Here is a 16,116-nt window from a genome sequence, read left to right on the forward strand (position 1 = left end):
TTTGTATTCAATCATCATACCTCTTGATATTTATCTGGCAGAGTTAAAAATGTTGTCTGTAGGCCGGGCGTTGGTGGCGCACGCCTTTAATCCCAGCACTCGGGAGGCAGAGCCAGGCGGATCTCTGTGAGTTCGAGGCCAGCCTGGGCTACCAAGTGAGCTCCAGGAAAGGCGCAAAGCTACACAGAGAAACCCTGTCTCGAAAAACCAAAAAAAAAAAAAAAAAAAAAAAAATGTTGTCTGTATATGTTATATGTGCACACACACACACACACACACACACACACACACACACACACACAAGCAAAAACCAAATCAAAGATGTTTAGAGAAGCTTTAGTCACAATTGCTGAACTTGGAAGCATCCAATATGTCTTCAGTAAGTGACAAAGTAAACAAACTCTGGTAGACCAGAACAACTGAACATTCTTCGGTCCTCAAACATAATGGGTTACAGAGCCATAAAAAGACGTGGGAGGAACTCAAACATATGCTATCAATAGAAAGAAGCCAATCTGAAGAAAGCTGTGGGTTGAGCGCCTCCAACTCTGTGACATGTTGGGAAAGAAGACTTCAGAGGTGGTGACTGGTCGTTGTTGGAATGAGGAGGATGAATCAGTAGAACACAGAATCTTTAGAGTAGTAAAATGAAACAAAACAAAATGGTGGAAATGTAACATTCTTTGGAACCCACAAAGTATAAAGCATGGAGGGAACCCAAGTGTAAGTTATGGGCTTTGGAGGATAATGTTGTGCTAACAGGCTCATGAGTTGTAACATCTGATAGATGATGTCAATGGCTGGGGGCAACAGACGGGGCTCTGTATGGTAATGTGATGAGATGTTAGTGAAGTGTCATAAGAGTGTAGGGCGAATGTGAGATAGGAATGATAGGTGGGATAGTGAATGTAATATGATGAGGTATGGTGTGGTGTTGGTGGACAAGGAAGTGAGCGTTGCGATATTAGAAAGTTGGTGTAGATGGATCGTCTTGTGATGCTGTGATTATGCGTGGTCTTGGGGCGTGTGGAGAGACGCTATAATGCTCGTAAGAGTAGTATAATATACTATGAGTGAAAGTTCATGTGGCCAAAGTAATATATACATCAATTGTAGATGAAGACCAGAGTGTGGAAGTTATATATTAGAGACAGTAAGAGTATGTTATATGAGTAGAATGATATGGATATCACAATATGGAGTGTAATGTCTGCGTCTTGGGATAGTATATGTCTAGATCTGTTGTATAGAGAGTAGCTTGATAATCTATCTTACATTGATATAGTCAATCGATGATTGGCGATGTTCGGATCAGTGACTCGATAGTAGATGTTATTCATTTTATATACGAGTGTGATGGAGCTCTAGGTATGTTAGTTATATGCTTATGTATAGTGAGTTTATTTTTGCTAAGAGTGAGCAATATATATGTGAGATCACTCCTCAGTAGAGCTATAGGGTAGAATGTCTTATTATTAATGAATCATAGGAGCTATGCAGTGAAGTACACTCATTGCTTGTGACCTATATTCATGATAGAGTTTGCGTGTATAAGATCTCGAAGCTGTTTTACGACGCTCATCGCTGTTCTACAGGATTCTCCAGTAAGAAGAGCATAGAGATTGAGATATATATGATCATATAGAGTAGAAAGAGAAGAGTTGAAAGGATTATAGAGATGTGATATAATAGTATGTGATGTGCGTAGATGGAAGAGAGTTAGTGATGATGGGTAATGAGATAAGAGAAGAGTAATGAATACTTGTATGTATACAGAGCTGTACTGATTTGTCATCGGAATTTGGAGTGGTATATACATAATGAAGAGTGGAGTGTCTACGTATTCTCTATTAGTGAATAGTACGTATGTTTGGCGCATGTATTACGATGTGTGTGTATTATGAAAAGTACTATTATATACAGAGTGTCTAGTAATGCTGAGTTTATATCTCCTAGTTGTCATATACGTAGATATAGGATAGAATGGGTGTCTCTAATTAATATGATGGTGAGATTATTCTTCTCCACGATTGAGGACATACATATAGTTATAGAAATGGAGTATTGCTTCACCTGAGACTGTATGCTTTCGTGATATGTATTGTCGGAAGTGTTTCTGTGTCGCTGTGATGTATATTGGTATAACCTAACGACACAAGACGTTAACTGTCTCAATTATCGAGAGCTGTATAGCCTTAATAAATATGGTACTGCGAGAGCTGCGACTCTCTAATCGAGAATTTGAGCTGATTAACAACTGAATACTATATTGTATCGCAGTGATTATATATGAATTGGAATTGAAATTTAAATAGCTGCGTAAGTGAGTGATGATATAGTGTGAGTATGTCCAGTAATGATAACTATGTGTGATATCTGAGCAGTCAATGTGCCCTGAAATGCTGAGGGACAGAATTCTAATCTCGGCATAACATGCCCCCACTCTCTCATAACAGTATGAACGAGATCATGTGTGCATCATATCCATACCGTACTAGTATATATCGAGATACAGTATGTTGTGAGCACAGTGCGCGGTGCATAAGATTCCTTCGCGTGATAGAGATGGTACTCTATTAGATGACTGTAGAGTTGAGTGTGATGTTGATGATATTTAAATGATAGTAAGATCAGTATAAGTGGCAATGGGTGTATAGTCACTCCTTCCGCAAGGTGTGACAGTGGATGTGTAGTCTTGGATATTTAGATGAGTTGACCAGGTAGTAGACTCATGATGCAGAAAATATAGGATCGGTGTGCAAGTGTGGTACTAGTAGATATATATTGTGCTAATTTGATTATTAGTGTCAGTGGATGTATTTTGTATTGTTTGTAGATGAGTGAGAGAAGAGATGTCTAGGTGTATTGGAGTATAGATGAGTGTCAGAGTATTATGATCTTATTGCGTGTGGGTGCTCTCCGTTTGTAGATGCAAGAAATGCTCCAGATTGGAGCAATGTATGAAGTACGTGTAGTTCTATAATTACCTACTGCATATGTCTAGCGATTGTAGTTAATAAGTGTAGTTAGCGAGTCTATCTGTATGAGCGTTCGCTGATAATAGACTTATCAGAAGAAGATAGCGTGAATCATCCGTAGAAACAATCTCACAGTTTCACATTTCTGTGTAGAGCTGTGTTTAGAATATACATAGGTTGATACGTACAGTGTAAGTAGTGATCCAGAAGTATTTTATAGTCTAAGAGCAAATGATTAGAGTGAGTATTGTCAATGTTGTACTGCATGATTGAGAGTATATGAGAATAGTGATGATGAAATGTTCAGTGATATGTGTTTGATCTGTGCTTATATGAAACTTATGACATGTAGAGTAAGAGATATAGAGATATATAGAGAGACAAGTGATAGATGAGTGTAATAGGAGTTATCTATCTATAGTATCTCGGTGCTGTCTCATCTTTAGATGTATAGAAGTCTATACTCCATGATATATCCATCTCCATAATAAGTATAGGAGAGCGTATATTTTTATATTGATTAGATGAAATAATATTCATCATGATTGTGGCCTACATATCTGTAATATGTGTGATCTATATGTATCTGTGATACCAATTGTGAGTCTATGACAATTACTGTAGATAGAGAGTTACTTATACAGACATGTGTTTAATGCATGACTTATTGAATATTGAGTCTAGTGACGTGTCTCTATCAACTGTTATTAAGATAGAGATCATTTATAGAGTCGTAGCCGATAATGTGTTAATCTGATGTAGTAGACGTTGTATAGAGATAATATAGTCTTCGATATCAATAAGATGAGAAGATGTAAGAATATAGATATCAGTTTAGATCTATTACAGATCGTAATAGTATGTGTTATAGTACATTTTGAGCTCCTATAGTTTGATAAACTGTTATAGATAGTGATCTCCATATCTATAAGATCATATGATGATTATAGTTGTACATAAATTGTAGCATACTCCGGTGCTCTGTGATATGTACACTGAGATTATTTGGTGTAGTATATATGCATCGAATTCTAATGTATCCTAAGACAATGATATGGTGTTTCCACAATCACATTAACTCTCATGAGTGTATAGGGTAGTGCGGTGATAGGGAGTATTCTGTAAACCACATATGTGATAGTCGCGCGTGTTGATAAGAGTGAGTATATAGTGAGCGAATATGATACCGCGATAATGTGTTGAGTGATAGGATAGTGAAACTGATAAGTTAGAGTGAGTCACAAAGTAAAGTGGATTGTGAGAGAGTATATGGAGTGAGTGTGATAAGAGATGATTAAGTGTGATGATGCACTAGTCTTATCGCGTTGCAAATTCTATCTTATCTATAGAGATGCTAGTACAGTTTGAAAGAATGTTTCTAGAGCTATCTGATATTAATTAAAAAATGCTATTGAATTGAGAGTTGGTGTTGCATTAGCGTATAGTTGCGCGTAATGGTAGATTACTGTGTGAGAGTTAGATTATATATCTGATGGATGATAAGTATGATAGTATTATATGTATGTGTGTTAGAAGCTGACAGTGTGTGGGAGTGGTGATGATATGTTTGACATAGCAGATAGTGAGTATGAGTCTACTAGAGTAGTAATCTTACTGTCTTGCCTGTGAGTATTATGGGATGTTAGGAGATATTAATGAATGGATAAGTGTGTGTGATTTCTATATACACACTACTATCATAGATTAATATAATACAGCGTGAGAGTATAGTGATATGTGAATTACGAATGAGAGTGACTAATATGAGATGGATGATAAGATCTCAATTAATAGATTTTACTGGGGAGACTTATTCATGATGTTGTTAGTGTCATGATGCGTCTAAGTGTATGATATGAGACAAATACTGTCTCGTTTGACCACTCTAGACAGAGTAGTTTGATAGAATGCATTTATTATATGTCCATACAGTGTATTAGAGACGATAGGTATGTAGAGCATATGAGTTATGGAAGTATAATGTATATAAGCAGAACAGTAGTAGATAGTATCAGTAGAGTGTAAGATTTATGAATAGAGAGCTCATATTCGTGAGTGAATAGAATAGTTATATGATTTAGTATATTTTGGTTATAATGTAATGAATGTGAGAGAGAGAATGAGATATAAGACATATATGGTGAGATGAATTGAATGATATGTGGATATAGTACGCATATACTATCTCAGATATCGTATAATGGTAGATAGTAGATAGGAGTAATATTATACATGAGTATATATATGCATTTAGAGGAGATATGTAATAAGATAGTAGATGAAGGTAGAGTAAGTAAGTATGATGTGTTATAGTGTATTGTGTGAATTGGATGTATGTGTGTGAATAATAAACAATAATAGTAGAATGTAATGTTGCTAATGTGGTAGTGTATTATATTTATATGAATTAGACGATGATTCTTGTAATAAGTCGGGACATCTATTGTATATTGATATATATATATGACTACGATTGTTGTACTCTCGACAAAGATTTTTTACAGCTCAACATGGCTGTAAATGGAAAGAAGATAATTGGCGTAGTGGTGTAGAACATGAAGGAATGGGGTTGATGAGTGTGATTAGAATGAGTTTATATGTGGCAGTATCCAGTAGGATGAAGTTGTAAGTAGGTATATTTTGTGTAATCATTGTTGTGTGGGCGTGATAGATATTGATTGACGTGTCTCTGGATAGTTGTGTGTGGTGTCTTAAACCTCACACTCTCTATATTTCATTCAACAATTAGTATATGACATTTTTTGTGGTGGATTGGGTGTATAAGAGTGTAATGCCGTTAATGTTTGTTGCTATGTAGACTTTGTGGTGAAGAGGGGTGTGTGTATGTTGTTGATAAGTTGGTGTCTAGGGATATAGTAGTATCCTAATTTCGTGGTAATAGTTGTAGGAGGTAAGGAGTGCTAGTGGTCTTATGAAGATTTGTTGGTGATATGTAGTCGTATATGAGTGATTTGTGAGTGTTGTGCATTTAAACATGATGTATATTGCGAACTTTGATGTATTGAATAATCATGATTCATCTAGTATTATGTTTCTGTCGAGTGTTGATATAGTGTTGTTTCGTAGTTTGATATTTCGAACTGAGTGAGCGAGTGTGGGTGTGCGGAAGTTGAGTTGGTGTTCCGGTGTATGTGTGCGTGACGTAATTGATTGTAATCGTATGTGCTGAACTGGTATGTTTGTTGGGCGCTAATGGTAGTATGTAGTCCTGGTCGTGTATGTTGTCTCTCCGTGTGGTGACTATGATGCTGTGATATGTCTGTGTGTGAGTTAGTTTGTGCAGCTCTCTTTCTCAGATCGGCTCGCTCTGGTATCTGTATCGAGCGAAGCATTCTCAGGATCGATGGTTGTCCAGAGTCCCAGGTTTCTGGTCAGGTGGTCTCCTAAAACTCTTTGAAGTCTCCTGTGCACTTACTTCAAGTCTCTTTTTCTCATGAAAAAGGAAGCCAGCCCCCCCCCCCCCCTCCCCCTTGGTTTTATGCATGGGTTTGTCTCCTTTGGCAACCCTTCAGCCGCTCAGCAGCTCAGCTTGGATCCGGTTTTGACTCTGTTCTGGCTCTTTCTCTGCAAACTGTGATTTTGGTAACTTTCCCTTTGGCTCCACATCGTCCACTCAGTTGGACATCAGCATCATGACCAACACTCCTGGAGAGAACCAATCTTCTATTCCCTACCACCAACTTCCTCTCTCACTTCATCAGGCAGTGCCCTATTATTGCTGTAATTGGATGGTGCTGAACTTTAACTGGCCCCTCAGTTTATAATTTTTAGCAATCCCCAATTCGGCATTCAGAATATGACTGTTTTTAACCAATTTATGTTCAAAGTGAGCTTAAGATAAAATGGGAGCTGGGTGGTATAGAAGAATAGTCACTTGTTTGGCTATCCAGGAAGCCAAGTTTAATTTTAGCCTTGAGAGAATTTGAAATCATTATAATTAGATGAGTATTAAAGTCCACGAGTGAAAAGGACTCTTTTTTAAAGCCTACCCCTTCATTTAGCATCAATTCACAACTGGCAGTTCATTTTCTCAAATGCTCTACCACTGAGCATGCATACAGAGTTGGAGTATAATATATCTAGAGTTCAAATAACTAGGAAGTAGGCCATGGCTGGAGGTGAGAGATAGACCCTGTAATTAACTGGAGTATCTACAGCAATGTAGTAATATAAAATTTATATTTATTTGTGGAAAAGAAGATTATATTGTTCCACACATATTATGTGTGGTACATACTAATGGGATGGTTGGTTTTTAGATGATATGTAATGTGCCCTGCACATATTGTTTGGATGCTAAACAACGGAGCAATAGCCATTCCTGAGCTTTGGTTCCAAGGTTAATGCAAAGCAAACTCCAGAAAATAGATAATCATCTCACTGTCACTTCAAATATCTATGGAAGTTCAGTTTCGGTCCAACTTGATGTTCCGAGTGATTCAGGAATGGCAATGATGTGATGCTCAGAGGTATCAAAGGCAGAAGCAACTATGTGCCTTTGGCTCTGCCGATAACTAACTGCTTTTAAGTTTTAGCATGATTTAGAAAAGATGTAAAATATGCTTAAAAAATAGGTTTTTCTAGGGGAAAGCACAAGCAAATGTTCTTCTCCTAACAGAAGCACGTTACTGTCAACAGTAGCATCTCTATTCAGCTTGCTCTCTTACCTAAACGCTCCCATTACTGTCACCTCTTGGGTTTGTCATCCACTCTGCCCTGACAGTACAAACATCCCACCATAAAACCTGTCAAAAAGGCCAGGTGATTTCCTACGTCGCTCGACACATGCTGTTCCTTAATATCTGCCTGTCAGAACACCTAGGAGAGGAATCTGCTTTCATGCTCTGAGCAAAGCTGGGAGGACTATCACATGCAGTGTAATCATTGGCCTCAGACTCCGACTACTGTGACACCCTGCCATTTGGAACCACAGTCTCCTGCTGGAAAATCCTATGGCCACAAATGGATCACCCAAGTCAGATGACATAACTTTTGGTAGAAGCAGCTAATTGGAAAAGCATTTTTTTTTAGTATGACTTTACTATAATTTTTCCTTATTATAAGCTCTTTGGAAACATGTATTTCCTTTTGCTTCAGTGAATGGCCACCACATGGAAGTATATATTCCCGGCTTGACTTGTCTTGATTATATTCCACTCTTGTGGGTTACATATGCTTCTATATTCATCTTAAGTGTGTCTTATCTTCAGAGGCATGTTCCTCTTGCTTTCAAAGAGCGATTGATTTAAGTAATTTCAGTGTGATCTACTGGGCAGTCTTTTATTCACCAGAGACATTTTTCTGGCATCCCATTGGTAGGTCATTGAGCCTTTATGCCTTCTCTCCTTACATCCTTCTCTAGAGGCATGTGTTTATGAGAGGCCTGGGGAGCAGGCTATTAATACAGGCGCTGCTTTCAGAAAAAGAATGTGGCTAATTTTGTAGCAAACATAACAGAACTTCTAAAACTGGTATACCTGCTATAATCACAGTCACCTTGGGACAGTGTGGACTTAGCAGAGAATTCCTTCTTTGAATTTGGTCATAGTGCTGTTTCCCACTGGAAGTTTATTTCAGTATTTGAAACGATAAAGTAACATATTATAGCCATGAACATGGAGATAATATCTAAAGTGACAATGATGACTGCAAACATGCACATACCTAACGTTGTGACTTAATCTTACCCTGGGTTGAAATGTGATCTGATGGAACTGATGTCAACAGTTTGGTTTCTATCAGCCTGCTGGCTGTTTCGTTTGTTGGAAAACCGTGTACACAATATGGAGCCTTACATTTTAAAACTGGTTTTAGATTGACTTATTTTTCTTTTATGTGTGTGAGTCTTTTGCCTGCATTATGTCCATGCATCATGTGTGTGCCTGGTAGCCCCAGAGGTCAGACGAGGAGGGGGTTGAAGTCCCTGGACCTGGGGTTACAGAGAGTTGTGAGCTGCCACATGGGTCCTCCAGAAGAATAACAAGTGTTCTTAACTGCTGAATCATCTTTCTAGTTACAATTTGAAAGAAAATATGTTAATTATGTATTTTCCTTCCTTCCTTCCTTCCTTCCTTCCTTCCTTCCTTCCTTCCTTCCTTCCTTCCTTCCTTCCTTCCTTCCCTCCCTCCCTCCCTCCCTCCCTCCCTCCCTTCCTCCCTTCCCCCTTTTCTCTCTCTCTCTCCCTTCCTTCCTTCCTTCCTTCCTTCCTTCCTTCCTTCCTTCCTTCCTTCCTTCCTTCCTTCCTTCCTTCCTTCCTTCCTTCCTTTCTTTCTTTCTTTCTTTCTTTCTTTCTTTCTTTCTTTCTCTACACTGAATATTGAATCCAACCAGTGGTCTGTATCCTGCAGTGACATGCACAGCTATGGTCCCAGACCCCTGACTAAGGCTGACAAGGGAATGGAGAAATGGCAAGTACATGGATACATGCAGACATATAGGTACCCAAAAGCTGGGGTTGAATTGGTGTGGTCCTCATATGGATGAGCTGCTGCACCAGAAGCTCAGAGTGTTTATTATATAGTTTCAAGGAGGTGGGATTATTACATATAGATAAACAAGGAGGCAGTCTTTACAGTACATAGCTGAAGAAGGAAGACAGTTTAGCTAATCTCAGTAGGAGCAGTCTCTGTAGGGGGAGCACTCTTGTGGCCATAAACATGGAGTGGCAGGGGGCAGCTACAGTGGACTTTTTTTTTTTTGCACACACTATCAACTTTCACATTTAGACTGGGAGGGCAGGCTTTGTCATTTCCCATGGACATAATGCATTGGGGTCCTGGACATTCTGGCTCATGTGGAAAACAACAACAGTCCCCCCCCCCACCCCCAGACACACACACTCAGGGATTCCTCTGCTTCCCAAAGTATTTTCTCCATGCTTTTCTTTTAATAAGTTCCTGAGACTGGTCAGAAGCCTTCGAATATATATGTGTGTGTGTGTGTGTGTGTGTGTGTGTGTGTGTGTGTGTGTGTGTGTGTGTGTGAGCTTCGGTCCTTATATAAGCTTAAATATTTTCTTTTTAACAATAAATAACAGACTTGGGCAGTTTTGCCATAAAATCAGTAAACTATGAAATTTAGGCTGCTCCATCTTTTGTGTGGGCACCTTCATGGACCTGAGACATAAAGGTCCTAACAATTTTATGTCAACAGTTTTATTCTTACTTTTCTGAACGATGGTCCTTGATATTTTATACCTCGTATTTCCACAGAGCGGGATTGGTTCCTGATCTCTGGGTGAGGGGATCTGGAATACATGCATTCTTTTTGTTCTAGCATCCCCACTTATGGGGATCTCTTTCAACAGGAAAAAAATGTATATGACAATAATGGTGGCATTTAAAAATAGTATAAGCATAACAACAATATCCTTTACTACTGGGAGAAGTTAAAACATCCATACCTTGAAACACAGCATGTAGGTTTGTATGTGGGTGCCCTTGTATTTGGGGCATAAATGTTCAGAATTGAGACTTTATCTTGATGGATTTTCCTGTCCTTCTTGATCTTTTTTGATTAATTTTAGTTTGAGGTGTATTTTGTCAGATACTAGGATAGCTGCACTAGCTTGTTTCTTAAGTCCATTTGATTGGAAAGGCTTTTCCCAGCCCTTTACTCTGAGGTAGTGTCTGTCTTTGAAGTTGAGGTGTGTTTCTTATATGCAACAGAAGGATGGATTCTGTTTTCTTATCCATTCTGTTAGCCTGTGTCTCTTTATAGGCAAATTAGATCCATTGATATTAAGGGATATTAATGACCAGTTATGGTTAATTCCTGTTATTTTTTTGGTGGTAGTGTTGTGTATTTCCTTTCTTTGGGATTTGTTGGTGTGGGATTATCTATTGCTCATGTTTTCATGGGTGCATCTAACTTCCTTACATTGGATTTTTCTTTCTAGTGCTTTCTGTAGGGCTGGATTTGTGGATAGATTGTTTAAATCTGGCTTTATCATGGAATATTTTGTTTACTCCACCTATGGTGACTGAGAGTTTTGCTGGGTATAATAGTCTAGGCTGGCATCCATGGTCTCTTAGTGTCTATATAACATCTGTTCCAGGACCTTCTGGCTTTCAGAGTCTCCATTGAGAAATTGGGTATTATTCTGATGGGTCTCCATTTATATGTTACTTGGCCTTTTTCTTTTGCAGCTCTTAATATATTTTTATTCTGTATGTTTAGTGGTTTGAATATTATGTGGCAAGGGGACTTTTTGGGAGTATGGTCTATTTGGTGTTTTGTAAGCTCAACAGGGTCTTCTTTCCCCGCTGATTCCGCCAAGCCCGTTCCCTTGGCTGTGGTTTCGCTGGATAGTAGGTAGGGACAGTGGGAATCTCGTTCATCCATTCATGCGCGTCACTAATTAGATGACGAGGCATTTGGCTACCTTAAGAGAGTCATAGTTACTCCCACCGTTTACCCGCGCTTCATTGAATTTCTTCACTTTGACATTCAGAGCACTGGGCAGAAATCACATCGTGTCAACATCCGCCTCGGCCTTCGCGATGCTTTGTTTTAATTAAACAGTCGGATTCCCCTGGTCCGCACCAGTTCTAAGTCGGCTGCTAGGGGGGTGGACCCGGCGGGGGAAGACCGGCAAGGCCCCGACCCTCCGCCTGCGCGGGAGACGCGGACTGCCGGGGAGAGCGGGGAGCGAGGAGGGGAGGCCCCCCCAGCGCCTCTTCATTTCTTCAGGTAGGGAAAATTTTCTTCTATGATTTTGTTGAATATATTCTCTGTGCCATTGAGCTGGTATTCTCCTCCTTCTTCTTATCCCTATTATTCTTAGGTTTGATCTTTTCATGTTGTCCCAGATTTTCAGCACATTTTGGGATATGACTTTGTTGGCTTTAATGTTTTCCTTGACTGGCGTATCTATTTCCTCTATCGTATCTTCAATGCCAGAGATTCTCTCTTCCATCTCTTGTATTCTGTTGGTTATGCTTGCATCTGTAGTTCCTGTTCATTTACTCAGATTTTTAATTTCCAGCATTCCCTCAGTTTGTGTCTTCTTTATTGCCTCTATTTCAGTTTTCAAGTCTTGAACTGTTTCCCTCACCCATTTGATTGCTTTTTCTTGACTTTCTTTAAGGGATTCATTGATTTCTTCCAATTTTTTGTTTGTCTTTTCCTTGATTTCTTTAAGGGAATTTTTCATTTCCTCTTTAAAGGCCTTTATCTCCTTCAAAGTCTTTTTTTTCTGTTTTTTGTTTTTGTTTTAAATTATTTATTTTTTATTAAGAAATTTTTCATTCATTCCACATACCAACCACAGATCCCCTCATCGTCCCTCCTCCTGCTCCCCTCCCTCCCCTTCCTCCTCAGCCCACACCCCCTCCAAAAAGGTATGGCCTCCCATGGGGAGCCAGCAAAGTCCTGTACATTCAACTGAGGCAGGAAGTCATTTTGAAGGTTGCTTTCTTCTGCTTCTTCTATGTTGGGATGTTCAGGTTTTGCTGGAATAGAACCATTAGGTTCTGGTGGTGCCATATTGCTCTTTATGTTTTTGCACTCACCGGCATCTACCCATCTCCTCCTCTAATCGGTGCAAACGGTGTCTGTGTCTTAGGGAGCCACTCTTGACTGAATTGGTGTTTGTGTCTCAGGAAGCTCCTTGGGTCTCCAGTGGATGGGTGAGATTGGGGGGCAGGGTGGAGCTTGTAGATTGCAGGGTCCAATGCGTGGGGGTGGGGTGGGGTGGCGGGGGATGGCCTGCCCTCAGGATTCTTGTCTGCTGGCCTGAAACTGGGGCTGCAATGGATGAGGGTTATGGGGGTATGGGTTGTGCCTCTGGGCCTAAGGCCTAGCGGCTGGGGTGACTGGTTAGGAGAATGATGACTCACTTGGTCCAATCAGAGCTGGCAGAGTCTGCGTCTCAGGAGCTGCTGCAGTCTCAGGAAGATGGGTAGGTTTGGGGAGAGGTGGCGTGAGGCTTGTAGGTCTAATGGGTGGTAGTAGCTAGGCCTGCCTGCCGGGGTCTTGCCTGATGACCTACAACTGGGGCGGCAATATGTGGGGGTATGCAGGCACGAGTTGTGCCCTTAGAGGCCGGGGTGATTGGCTAGGTGAAAAATTACTCACCTCTTGGTCCAATCGGAGCTGGCGGAGTCTATATCTCAAGGAGCAGTTGAGGTCTCAGGAGGATGGATGGGTTTGGGCACTAGAGTGGGGCTTATAAGTTACAGGGTTTGATGGGGGGCTGGTGGTAGTCAGACTTGCTTTCGGGAGTCTTGCCAGATGACCCACACCTGGGGCTGCAATGGGAGGGGGTTATGAAGGCATGGGCTGTGCCCCTGTATTTTCAGTTTTCAATGGTCACTGTTACAATAACATTTTCCTTTGGAAAACTGTTTTCTCTAGCTAGCTGGCTTTTCCTCTCTACAGCAGGAAATGTTCTTGAAGAACAATATTTATTGCTTTCCTTCTGTCGGGGTTATTTTATGAAATGATTATTACAAATTATTATTAGAAGAAAATAGAGGTGAGAAGAAAAGGGACCACAAGACAATAAACAGATTTTAGGCAATGACTTCATTATTGAACTTCCATGTTTGAATCTGCTTGTTGACAGACAATTTTAATAAGAAGAGAAAGAAGTCTTAAAATAAAAACTTCTCCCTTGAATCTTGTATAAAGACACACCGCTGAGATGAATCCTAAGGCTAGAACACTTAGTGGCAGTAATTGGAGTTCCTTGTACCTCAGTTTCTTCATATAGCAGAGACTTCCTGTAGTATAAATTATGCTGAGTGTGTGCTAATCTAAGTTCTTTACATAACATTATGAATCTTACAGTTATCTCAAACATGAGAACTGTTGTTATCTTCTGTCTGGTTTACAAATGAGGCACTGAGAATTAAATAACTCTCCCAAGAACATATTGTCAGTGTATTTGAGCCCAGGTGGTTCAGTGCTAAAGCTGTTCTATTGGTCCAGAACAATGAAATACTCAAGACAAGGCCTGGCACATCATGAGAACAGAATATCTAATGACTCCTACTGTTGTAGCAAAGGATGGCAAGTCTTCTCTGTACTATTTGATAGTGAACCCTGGATTTCTATTGCTGTCTCTTGTTGTCAACGTTAAAAGTATAAACACTGAAATGAAACTCAGTGATGGGAAGTCTGCAAAGGTTTCTAGAGAGGAGGATTTTTAAATTACAAGTTGACCCAGGGGTAGGGACTTGGTTGTGAGCACTCAAGTTATTCTCTCTTAGCATGACTTCTTCAGATACTCTTCTCTGTTGCTGATAGAGGAAAGAGCCATATGCTTTGAGAGTCAGATCAGCAGATGGCACATTGGACGATCTGTTGCATAAGCTGAGGAAATGGAAAAGTTTTCCTGCCTAGAAGACAGGTTCTGTCGCTGGCATGTAAGTACATACCTTCTGCTTGGAGAAGAACAAGGAGTATTCCTTAGGAGGGCATCCAAAATGCTGAAGACATTCTTGTATAAGTAGGGTAGGGAGGGAGAAAGCAGACACTCCTTGTACTGAGGAACACTGTTCAAAACATCCTCTATTGTGTGAGACATCATGTGATGCCAAAGCCCTACATGCTTTCCTAAGGAAAAGATCATGCTGGAAGCAGAGGTGTACTCATTAGCTGTCCTGTTTACCTTCTATAACCTGATAGTCACAAGACCACTTTAAAAACAGGTATTGACAAGTTCTGCTATTATTTAAGTAGCAAAGGTAAATTCTCTATGTAAAGGAAAGTTTTAAGGGAAAATGTTTAGCAAATATAGTCTAGGTGGTAAATGGTATGACTTGGTAAAGAGCAAATCACAGACTCATGAGTTATGTAGCCCAAATCAAATCTATTTCATGTTGACTTGTCTGTGTCTTTGATTGGTTCATCTGTGAAGGAGCAGAGACTTGGTTTTAAAGGGAAGTTGTGAGTTGACCTTAAGCAGGTTAGAAGCTCAAATTCAAAGTAATGACAGTGTCTTAACTATGTATACCTCGCCTTGATAACAGGCTGATATAAAGAGTTGTTCTGTCAACAAGATGGATGAGTTTGTGCAGGGCATGAATTGTCACAACAGATTTTGCCTGTGCCATCCGGAGCCTTCTCTTAGCTAAACATTGGTTTATGTAATATCTGGAGTGTTTTAATATGTCTATCACTTCATATCTTTGAAGATTTTCTGTCTACCTTATATTTTACATAACCTCCATTTAGTCTTCATACCAGTGGGCCCCACCTGTTGTGGGAGAACTTTTTCTCTGGGAAGATGTAAACAAAGGTCTACCCTTCTTATATGGTACTAAGGATCAACCAAAGATTTGTTTGAGCATTCTAGAGTATTGGTAAGGGGTTACTTAACAAGCATGTAGGTGACTCCAAGGCAGCCAGGTCTCTGAAAGTATCACTCCAGCATGAATAAGAGTTTTTCCATAGCTGCATAGGTGGAGACCCATTTCAATTACCCTTCCATGGTCTGTATACTCTAGCATCCTCTCAGACCACGATGACATGTTCAGTCAGGATAGAATCATGTACAGGTTGGTGAGAGGTGAAGGAGGGAGAAGCTGAAATCTTAGGTCTAGGTTCAGTGATGCTTCCAACCCTCTCCTTCCACAAGAGAACAATCAACAGTCCCAGTGACAAGAGTTGCATCCTAGTAGTTACATCTATTCTGATGAAGATGATGTCTGTCTAGAAAATCCTCCACTCCCACCTCATAGGCTTGCCAAATTACATTCTTTCTGGCTGAGATTTATTCCAGGAAACATCATTTTTCTTCAAGGTCTAATCTAAATGGTTTTCCCTAGGACACACCCTTTGATTTCTCAGACTATGCCTATGAACTCTTATGGCACACCTCCACACTCCCTATGTTCATTTTCTAGCACTGGGATGAAAATACCTAGCATAAACAGCTAAAGCAAAGATCTATTTTGGCTCATAGCACCAGAGGTTTCAGTCCAGAGTGTGCTGACTCCATTGCTTCTGGGCCAGTGGTGCGTAGAACACTGTGACAGAGAGCCCTACATGGAGCAAATGATTCATCTCATCACAGATAGCAAGCAGAGAGAAAGACACAAACTGCAAGGATCAAGAATTACATGTCAATGATAAGTCACTGGGACTTACTTCTGCCAATCATGCTTCATCT

The 16,116-nt window shown here is 40.0% G+C and overlaps 1 protein-coding gene across 2 annotated transcripts in view; it reads right to left on the reverse strand.

Moving 5' to 3' along the window:
- Positions 1 to 16,116, reverse strand: part of Spag16 (sperm associated antigen 16) — an 836,224-nt gene that overhangs the window by 13,564 nt on the left and 806,544 nt on the right. The gene's annotated exons all lie outside the window — the stretch shown is intronic.

Source organism: Peromyscus leucopus, chromosome 13 (assembly GCF_004664715.2).
Source record: "Peromyscus leucopus breed LL Stock chromosome 13, UCI_PerLeu_2.1, whole genome shotgun sequence".
NCBI classification, from domain to species: domain Eukaryota; kingdom Metazoa; phylum Chordata; class Mammalia; order Rodentia; family Cricetidae; genus Peromyscus; species Peromyscus leucopus.